Source organism: Sceloporus undulatus, chromosome 9, assembly GCF_019175285.1.
Source record: "Sceloporus undulatus isolate JIND9_A2432 ecotype Alabama chromosome 9, SceUnd_v1.1, whole genome shotgun sequence".
NCBI classification, from domain to species: domain Eukaryota; kingdom Metazoa; phylum Chordata; class Lepidosauria; order Squamata; family Phrynosomatidae; genus Sceloporus; species Sceloporus undulatus.
The window spans coordinates 9,444,982-9,455,363 of NC_056530.1; the positions used below are offsets into that span (position 1 = coordinate 9,444,982).

The 10,382-nt window shown below is 44.2% G+C and overlaps 1 long non-coding RNA gene across 1 annotated transcript; it reads right to left on the reverse strand.

Moving 5' to 3' along the window:
• Positions 1-4,208: 4,208 nt before the first annotated feature.
• On the reverse strand, positions 4,209-8,461 carry LOC121915123. The gene is made up of 2 exons (XR_006100649.1): positions 8,413-8,461; positions 4,209-4,728 (listed from the first exon to the last, which is right to left on the reverse strand). It is a non-coding gene; the product is annotated as an uncharacterized LOC121915123 (long non-coding RNA).
• Positions 8,462-10,382: the final 1,921 nt, after the last annotated feature.

The following is a 10,382-nucleotide window of genomic DNA, read 5'->3' on the forward strand; positions in this document are numbered from 1 at the left end:
GCTTTGTGTCTTTCCAGGTTTGCCTTTGTTGAACAAAGATGGGCTGCTGCAGTAACAACAACAGTAACAGCAGCAGCAGCTGCTGCTGCTGCTGCAGACGTGAACCTGAGACGTCCCCTGTCATCTATTATGTTGTTCCCTGGTACGGAGGCCATTCCTATTGCCAACGTTGGTGTGGCCCCCTCCAAAGCTGCTATGCACCCATTCAGATGTACAGCCCTCCCGTTCAGTCATGCTGCCAGTCCCTGCAACCCTGTGCCCCACCGGGGAAAGCCAAGGAATGTGTTCCTCTTCAGCTGAGCAATGCTTCCGCCAAGAGTTGTTAACCAAATCCCTGTCGATACGAAACCCAGGCTGGAATCCTTTCGGTTAGTCGCCAATAGAGCAGAGCCATTGAGTCGATTGTTGTGTGGTACGTCAGCACACGCTAAAATCCATTTTGGTCAATGGCTCTCCTTTAATCGGGACTAAGAACAGGATGATGGTCCCAGTCTCCAGATGGTTAGAGCAACGGCTGGACTAATGGCATCAACCAACACTAGAGAAATGAAGACTTGCTGATTTAATGTCTCTCTTTATCCGTCAAACGGGGAAACAGAGACCTTCTTCCATCCTCCTTTACTAAACTTCTCTTCTTGCCTTTACTAGAAGCAGCACCATCCTACTGTTATGCTGCATTCAGGAGCCAAAATATATCCGTTGAGTTGTGCTCTTGATTTACTTCGAATTAAGTAGGCCACATTCTTACGCTCCTCTTTCTTTTTTACTTTCTGCCTCCTCTTAAATCATCATAATGCAATAAAACATAGCAATTATGCTGCATCCTGAGTTTTGGAGGACAGGTACTCTTTTTGGTGTGGTTTTGCTTCTCCTTGCTGAAGTAAAGTACCGTATATACTCATGTATAAGTCTAGAAATTCAGCTCAACAAATTGATCCCAAAAACATGAGTCAATGTAAATACCGTATCTTAACTCTTATTTAAAAGAAGGAAACATACCCTGGTGAAAAGCAAGAGTGTAAGCTGTCTTGAAAGCACTGACCCCGCTCTATTTTCTCATCCATCCAGCCTTTAGTGTGAGCACAAACAGTTACGTCTGCTGGAATTTTATCAGTTCTTTGGCATTGTTTTCCTTCGCTTCATCCTTTACATCATTTATCAGATGCCCCTAAGTTTTACTCTTGACTTATCCACAGGTCATCTCACAATCCATCATTTTGGTCCCAAAACCTGCCCTCGACTTATACATGAGGTTGACTTGTAGTCAAGTATACATGGTATATTTCTCAGGTGCACAAAGGAGAGCCGGCCTATTGCTGAATGAAGAATGCCACTCTTTCTGATTTTGGTGGCTGAGTGTCTATGAGTTTGGAAGGAAACCAAGATCTCCCATGAAAAGGACATCATTTTACATATGAGATTCCCGTGTTTGTTACAGTATGCACTCTAGTCATTTCTGACTTATGACCACCCTCAGGTGAATCTATCAGAGGGTTTCCCTGGCGAGAGTTGTTTGGGGATTGTGTGACTTTGCTTTCCTCTGAGAGAGTGTGACTTGCCCAAGATCACCCAGTGGGTTTCCATGACTGAGCAGGGATTCAAACGCCGATCTCCAGAGTTCAGTGTTCAAACCACTACACCACACTGCCCCTAGCTATTTAGAAATTTTGGCATTTTTTAATAAAATGGCTGGCATGTCGTATCTCAGGCAGGATACAGACCACCCAAAAATGGCAGTCTCCCGCCGCCCTGGTTTGCTGTGCGAGGGAGCTGCAGAGGACAAACTGCGCAGCTCCCTTAAGTAGCAAAAAGAACCCATCAAAAACAGGTCCTTTTTGCGGCATCACAAGGGCACCGAGACATGCGGATGCTAGGCATCCGCCATGTCAAAATGGTTGCGCCCATATGTACAGGGCGCTGCCATTTTGACGCCCTCATCATTTGCGAGGGGCATCTGAAAGCGCTGCCCCTCACACGTCATGATGGCGCCCCATAGGGCCCATCTATCCAGTGCCTCAGTTACAGATTCATCACCTAGAGCTGCACGTCGATAAGTGTATATGGTAGCCCTACATATTGTGGCAGTGTTGCCACAATCATACCTGCCCTTCTAAATCTACGTTACCAGTGAGACTGGGCCATGGGTGGGGTCAAGATAGGAGTCCTCCTTTGCTCACTGCCAGGGAGTAGAAACTTTGTCCACCTGTGAATCGAGCCGAATAGACCTCCTTTTCTCAGTGTGGCCGATGCCAAGAACCATGCCATCTTCCTTCTCTGAGTAGTGCATAGAAAGAGGATGACTGGTTTTCAGAGCTGCCGCCGTCACTTTATTGCAGGCAGGAGCTCCACGTAAAGCCTATCACCTCAACATTAGGAAGAACGTCCTGACAGTAAGAGCTGTTCGACAGCAGAATATGCTGCCTTGGAGTGTGGTGGACTCTCCTTCTTTGGAGGTTTTCAAACAGAGGTTGGATGAGCATCTGTTGGGAGTGCTTTGATGGTGTCTTCCTCAAGGATCTCTTCCAAATCTGATTCTCGGGTTCTACCCAGTGCGTCACTACTTCTGCTGAGGACAGAAACAGATGCTCAGATGTGTGATCCTCAAGAAGTTGAGGTGCCCATTTCACTCTCCGAAGGAGCAGCTGTGCACTGGTTAAGCCTGTGGTGGCAAACCTATGGCACACGATGCCATTTTTGAGGGCACGTGGAGGGCAGGGAAGATGAGGAACCAGTGTGCAGCTGTTCCTATGGTGGAAGACCCACCCCAGAAGAGAAAAGTCTAGCCCCCCAAATGTCCTGTTCCCCTGGAAGTCCCACCCCTCTGCACCACGTGACACCTGGTGCAGGAAAACCTTTGAGTTTGGACACTCAGTCTCTAAAAGGTTTGCCATCACTGGGCTAGGCTCTACATGGCACTCCTGCCAATGGGGAAGTTTTGATGGCTCTAAAAACAGGTCCTGCCATTCAATCAACTAGAAGAGGGGCATTCTACTCCTTTTTGTTGATCTCATGGGCACCCAGTTCTGATTTCCGCTGAAGCGACAGTACAAGCCAGGCTTTTGGAGGGAGCTACCTGACCAGTGAGACTGCAGCGGTGGTGACATAACCCCAGGACAAGGGCACAGGGCAGTGGGGATGATGTGATGTCAGCGAAGCTAGACCATGTGCACAACAGCAAAGCATTACGCTGGATTTAGCCTATTGCATGTGGCTGCTGTTATAGTCAGCCTGGAGCCAGTCCAGGGCATAATGCTCTAGACTGGCCCCAGATTAAGTGGTCAGTAGAAATACACCCTAGGATTCTCCTTGACAGGATTATCTGACTTGCAAGAAACTCGTTTTTAAAACACATTTCCCAAATCATTTTGAATATTCTTTCCATTCTTTCCTCAGACAAAGTTGGAAAGTAAAGATTCTCATAATTCCTCTGTAAATTGATGAAAGATGGTGCATTAGGCCCTTGGTATCTATTGGGGCTTGGTTCCAGGACCACTCGTGGATGCTAAAATCCATGGATGTTCAAGTCCCATTAAATACAATGGCATAGTAAGATGCTGCCCCTTATATAAAATGGCAAAATCTTAAATAAAATGGCATAACTCAAGGTTTGCTTTGGGAATTTATATTATTTTTGAATATTTTTAGGCTGTGGATGGTTAATACCATGGATAAAAAATCCATGGATACAAAGGACCAACTGTACTTGATCTCTACTCCCAGGAGACTGAGCACTGACAGCTCAGTCTTGGGAAAGAGACAAAAGAGAGAATGCTCTGTCTCTCCACTTGCATAATGGATTTGTGGTGACTTGCACCTTTCATGAATCAAGAGCTGGAATTTCCAGTTTTCCAAGCCGTGCCTTTCATGCCTTTGGGGCAGTTGGTTAAGACCTCTTTAGTGTCTTTGGATTCAATGTGTGGCGACCCAATTAATTTGGGGAATCTCTCCTAGCCACTAATCCCAAATTAACAATGCGCCACTAAATCTCCATGAAAACAATACAAACCATCCGCACATTAGGCTCATTTATAAGCAAGGGAAACACAGCGATGTCTGAATACCAAGACGCATTGCTCAAAGGGTGTCTTAGGGTGCATCTACGCTGTACTCTGATGCCACTTTGTGAATTTTAACCTTTTAAAAAAATTCTTGTAAGCCATTTTTTTTAGTTTCCAGATGGAGAAAAAGTGGGATAGAAACAATCTGAATACCACTTGTAATAATATAATTTAGAAAAGGGACAGGTCAGTACAGGTAAGAATGTAGTACATGCAAATGAATGGACACCACAAACACCTCAGGTGGAAGTGGCACCCAGAGAATAAACTGTCCTTAAAGATAAATAGTCACAGTTTGATTTATGTGCTTTCCGCTGAGATTCTTTGCATTGAAAATGTTGGGAGCTGGAGTAGTTGAGTCTTCATCCCCACGGTTGTTGGAATGAATGCAAATCCAGAGATTTGGCTGACTAGCCTTTGGCTGGGTAAGCACAAGCTGGGCTCTGTTGCTGGGGTGATTGGCATTCTTCAGATTCGCATTGTCCTCCCTTCTGATGACCAGAGGATCCGCCTTTAGCGCCGCCTTTAGCACCACCTTTAGCTCCACCGCCATACTGCGATGGCCTCTGCACACAGATATCCTGTCCGTGGGTTTCGTAAGAGGAGTTGTCGCTGTGACGGCGGGAGCATCTTCCACAGCAGCATCCCATTATTGACAGCTGAAGTGTTGCTGAAAAGGAAGAAGGTGATTTTGAGTGAATGGGTGGTCCATACATAATGACCCAAGATTCCCTCCATATCCCCCCCTTGCAATTTTCCTTGTTTTTAAAAAAGTAGAATAATACATTGACTGGAATTAAATTGGTGCAATATGCACACCTTTGCTGCCAACCGCTGTCAGATCAACATCAACTTATGGTGACCCCATGAATGAAAGATCTCCAAGGATGCATCCACACTGCAGAAGTGCCATAGTTTGATGCCACTTGGACTGCCAAAGCTCAATGCTATGGACTCTTGGGAAGAAGTGACATAGTTTGACACCACTTCAACTTCTATCAGATCAACTTCAACTTATGGTCACCCCATGAATGAAAGATCTCCAAAGATGCATTCACACTGCAGAAGTGACATGGTTTGACACCGCTTTAACTGCCAAGGCTCAATGTTATGGACTCTTGGGAAGAAGTGACACAGTTTGACACCACTTGGACTTCCAAGGCTCAATGCTATGGACTCTTGGGAAGAAGTGACATAGTCTGACACCACTTGAACCGCCAAGGCTCATTGCTATGGACTCATGGGATTTGTAGCTGGTTGTGGCACCAGCGCTCTCTGATACAGAAGGCTAAATATCTTTTAAAACAAACAACCCTATGAAGCTCAGAAGTCCATAGCATTGATCCATGTCAGTTAAAATGGTGTCAAACTTATACATGAAAATTAATTTAAAAATTAAGAATAATAAAGAAATCCATGTGGTCACCAGAGATGACTTCAAGGCAATACATCCATCCACAGTCAAAGTGCTGCTCTGGGACTGTACTACGTTTTAATTCTCTCCTTGGCCAGGAAATCTCCAGATTTATCTTGGTTTAGTTACCCTTTAAGACCCCAAAATAGTCCATGGAGTCACTCTGAGAATAAAGTTGGGAGTAGAGGAACTCTATTAGTTGCTCCATGAACTTTGATGAAAGGATGGGATAGGGATGTCTAAAGCAAGATAGTTCATGTACAGTAGCAGTGCTGAATCTTTAAACCCAGGAATGTTAAGCATTCCCAAACGACCCTTTGTTGAATGTATCTCCCTGCTAACAAGTTATACAGAGTTGTTGAATTCCTAAACAGGGATTATCACCACACTGAACAAAAGAGCACTCACAGCTCTTCGGAAGGAAGCGAGATTAACATAGTGCAATACCAAATGAGATGGATCAGTTACATGGGAATACATTTGCAAGTTGACAACCTTCCATGCGCTCATCTGGTGTGTTGTTAGATTCAACTGCGGTCTCACACATCACCACCAGAGGCCACTTTTTTTCCACCCTAAAAGATGCCTCTGCTTCAGAAATGGAGCAGTTAAGCCCTTCTGCTTCTTTTGGTAGTCATCTACTAGAGTGGCTTTCAAAATGGGGGAGAAAGTCCTAGGTCATAGGACTGTTCGCCATCAACTGGACAATTGCTCTTGACTGTTCAGAAGGCAGTGTGTAAGAATATTTTTTGGCTTTATAATATAAAAAGCTGCTCACTCTCTAAGAAGGAAAGGTCAGTTTAATATAGAGGGGTCGGGTCATGAAGGATGTGAAGAATATTCATCATTTTTATCATCCTTGAGATGAACTGATACCTCAACACATCAAGATGCATTGCTGGGGGGGAAATGTCCATTACTATGAGACTTTTTTCCTCCTGAGTAGAGATACAAATCTTTGGTGTGGTACATACAACCCCAAAAGGGTGGGCTGGAGGTGTCCATTTTAACACCGGAGAGGTGCACAGTAGCCAAACCATGTGGCTTCCCTCCGCATTAAAAAGAACCCAGAAAAAACGAGTTCTTCTTAAGGTGCCCAGCATAAGTCATGAGTATGCCATTGGCGCACCAGTGACATAAGCGATGTGCAGCGACGTCTGTACACTGCATGTCGCGTACGTCATCATGGTGATTGATTGAGATTTACACATCTAGAGAACTATTGCAAAAACTGATGTGAATAGAAAGTAAGTTTTATAGGAGCTACTTGTAGAAGTGAAGGAAAAAATTAAAGAAAGGAAGTGGAATATATGTTGGGGTATGAGTAATTGTGGATATTTAAATACTGATGCTATCTCTTTTTTGATTATATAATATCCAAAATTGTCTGTTTTTTTAAACCTGATGTATTATTTGTAATGTTTCTAAAATTAATAAAAAGTATTTATATATTACAATATCATATGCGCGGCCCAGATGCATTTACAGTTTGAGAGGATTAAAAGTGGAAATTGGGTAAGGCATAATGTTATAAAGATTTTAAAAGAGTAAAATTAAAAAATAATTGAGGCGTCTCCTTTCTCTGCCCACTGAGAATATAAGAATAATGCCTTTTCTTCCTCTGAGCTCGAGGGTTTTAAAGGGATGCCGGTGAATGCCACAGCCCATATCTACAAAAAGGCAGACATTTGGGGACCTATGGGGTCACCCCTTTAAGGCATCACCCGGTGTGGTCCGCAACACCTGCATCTCTTAGTGATACCAGGGATTTTAAAGGGATAGAATCATAGAATCAAAGAGTTGGAAGAGACCCCAAGGGCCATCCAGTCTAACCCCATTCTGCCATGCAAGAAATCTAAATCAAAGCATCCCCGACAGATGGCTATCCAGACTCTGTTTAAAAACCTCCAAGGAGGGAGACTCCATCACTCTCCAAAGCAGTCTATTCCACTGTCGAACAGCCCTTACTGTCAGGAAGTTCTTCCTAATGTTGAGGTGGAATCTCTTTTGTTGTAGCTTGCATCCATTGTTCCAGGTCCTAGTCTGTGGAGCAGCAGAAAACAAGCTTGCTCCATCCTCAACAGGACATCCCTTCAAATATTTAAACAGTGCTATCATATCACCTCTTAACCTTCTTTTCTCCAGGATGTCGGTGAATGCCACAGCCCATTTCTACCAAAAGGCAGACATTTGGGGACCTGTGGGGTTACCCTCTTAAAGAGTCACCCAGTGAGATCTGCAACACCTGCATCCCTTAGTGACACCCCTGATTTCAAATGTTCCTCAGTAAACTGCCTATCCCAGGCTTACGCAGGAAGAAACCATGGCCATTAAAGTGGAATCAACATGCTATCATTTTGTAGTGTGGATGGGTCCCTGGTCAACACCTTTCTGATCATGAAATGAATCCCTTAGTTACAGGAAGACTTTTTTATTACACTCCCACTTAGTAAGAATATACCATTAAGCCCTGAACTTTTTTGTTGTTGAACATAACAGATATAATTTCTGATAACCTATTTCAGGATGAAGTGAGTGTATTGCTCTATATGATCACTGCTGAGCTATGCGAAATATTGGAAGTCCGCTATAATACCTACGGAAGACGAATGGATCCTAAAGCTGAACGACTTAGCCATTTTAGATATGTTATCTATGTATGATAGTAATAGAACATCTCAAAAATATGACGAAAAACAGAAAAAAGACAGCAAAATTATGGGGGAAAAGATAATTGACTTAGTTTAAATTTCTTTACGGACTTAATTTATTGTCTTTTTTTCTCCAATGTACTACCGGCATTGCGATGGAATCCTGGAAAACCAAATGATATAAGCTGTATTTGAAGTTGAATAAAATAAATAATGATAATAAATAAATAAATAAATAAACCTCTGAAAATAAGAATGTAAAAGAACACAAATATCCAATTGTACCTACCTGCTTTGGCAACTAAGGAGCGGATCAAAGTGTCTCAGGTGAATTCCTTTCCCAGTAGAAGTGCCGTCCTTTTTATACTGCCTTCCGTTCTTCCCCAGGATATGAGCCACAATCTCAAAATAGGAATGGCATTAGTTCCTTAATGTCAGCCGCATCTATCTATTGCTCCACCAGCCATTATCTGATTGTTGGCTCCTCATTTGTAATGCAAAAACAACACAGGCCACATCATGAGTCAAGGAACTTGTCAACACTTCAGCATCCTCCTGAAACCAAAGCCAAGCAAAATATGCCCAGCCGCCTTACTAATTGAAGTGTGGGAGATAGAGAGAAAAAGAGATAAAGAACAAGAAAGACTGCAGAATTAATGCATTTTGATGCTGCTTTAGCTGTCACGCCTCCAGCCTGGGGAATGTAGTGAGCTGTAGTTTGTTGCGCCCCCAGAGCGCTCTGACAGAGAAGGCAAAATATCTCACGAACCTCAAATCCCAGAATTCCAGATCATTGAACCATGGCAGTTAGAGTGGTGTCAAACGAAAGCCCGGTATAGACTGGCACAAAGTGCCAGCCTATGGTGGAGTCACGGCGGAGCATCCACACACTGGACGCCATGACTCCATCCCCCTCGCACCATGATGTCGCACACCATTCTAGATGGCGTGCGGCATCATGATGTGACCCTGGATGAGCCTGACATCTAGATGATGCAGCGCCAAAAATCACAAAGCCGCGCCGCCGCAGCGGTGACACCCTTTAGAAGGCTCAAAAAGGAGCTACATTTTGCGGCTCCTTTTTCCGCCCTCACGGCAGTGGCGTGTGATGGCCGCAGCCCCGATTTGGCCCTTAGGGGCTGTTTGTACAGCCCCCATATTATTTCTGCAGTGCAAACGCAACCAAAGAAGTATATAATCTTATTGCGGAAAGGGACCACAGAGGACTGTAGAGTAGATGGGAGCAGGGGGAGAGGCAGAGAGAGTAAGGAGATTATTGCATTACCAAAAAATGCATCTTATCCCTGACGGGATGCAGTCATGTTTTGGATTGCAAGCAGGTTTTATCGCACATAAAAACGCTGACGCTAACACCGGGCAACAGCAACCTACATGCAGCCCGGGTCCTGGCTGCACTTAGCCAGCTGATTTTAACAGACGGGAGATCCCCATTTTTGAAAATTGGTTGGGATGCATGCAGGTTGCAGTCGTCCGGCGCCAGTGGCTGCATTTCTGAATGCAGTAAAACCCGCTTGCAATCCGAAATGCTAATGTATCCCGTTAGGGATGAAACACATTTTTGGGGGGGGGGGGGTAATGTGATGATCTCCTATGTTAGAGATTTTGGACACCCGTGTTATTGGATACAGGGATAGCAAAATGCGACAGGTTCATTTGAAAGACATATTTTTGGATCCTCAACACTCAAGGTGACCAGATGTCCTAACCGTAAAGGAGTCAAGGCACTGTGAAATGTAGGGCATTCAAGAAAAATGTAGGGCACGACAAAATAAAAGCCAAAAACATTAAGATAAATGTAGATTCATGCTTCTTAGTCGTGCTCAAAATGGAGGACATTTTGAAATTCCTCCTGAACAGAAGGTTGAAGAGTAGGACATGTCCTGGCAAAGGAGGATGTCTGGTCACCATATCAAGAGTGAACGATCTCCACCAATTCTAGTTTTATTTCTAACCTTATTTGGAGTCTTCGGATTTCTCAAAATGATTTGGGAAATGCAGTCTTGAGTAGTAAGTAAGTAGTCTTTCCCTGTCTTGGTTACCTCCCTTCCTTCACCGCCACCCCCATCCAGTCAAACCTCCCAAGGAATGGGAGTGATGCAGAAGTGTGTGGGTTGAGTGTTATGCAACTGCGCATGATGTGGATGTGTAGCCATTTAGTGTCACTTTTTTGGCATTTACAGAGGAAGAAGGCAGGAGTATTAGGAGGACAAAGCTGTTGGCCCTGTGCCACCTGTTTCC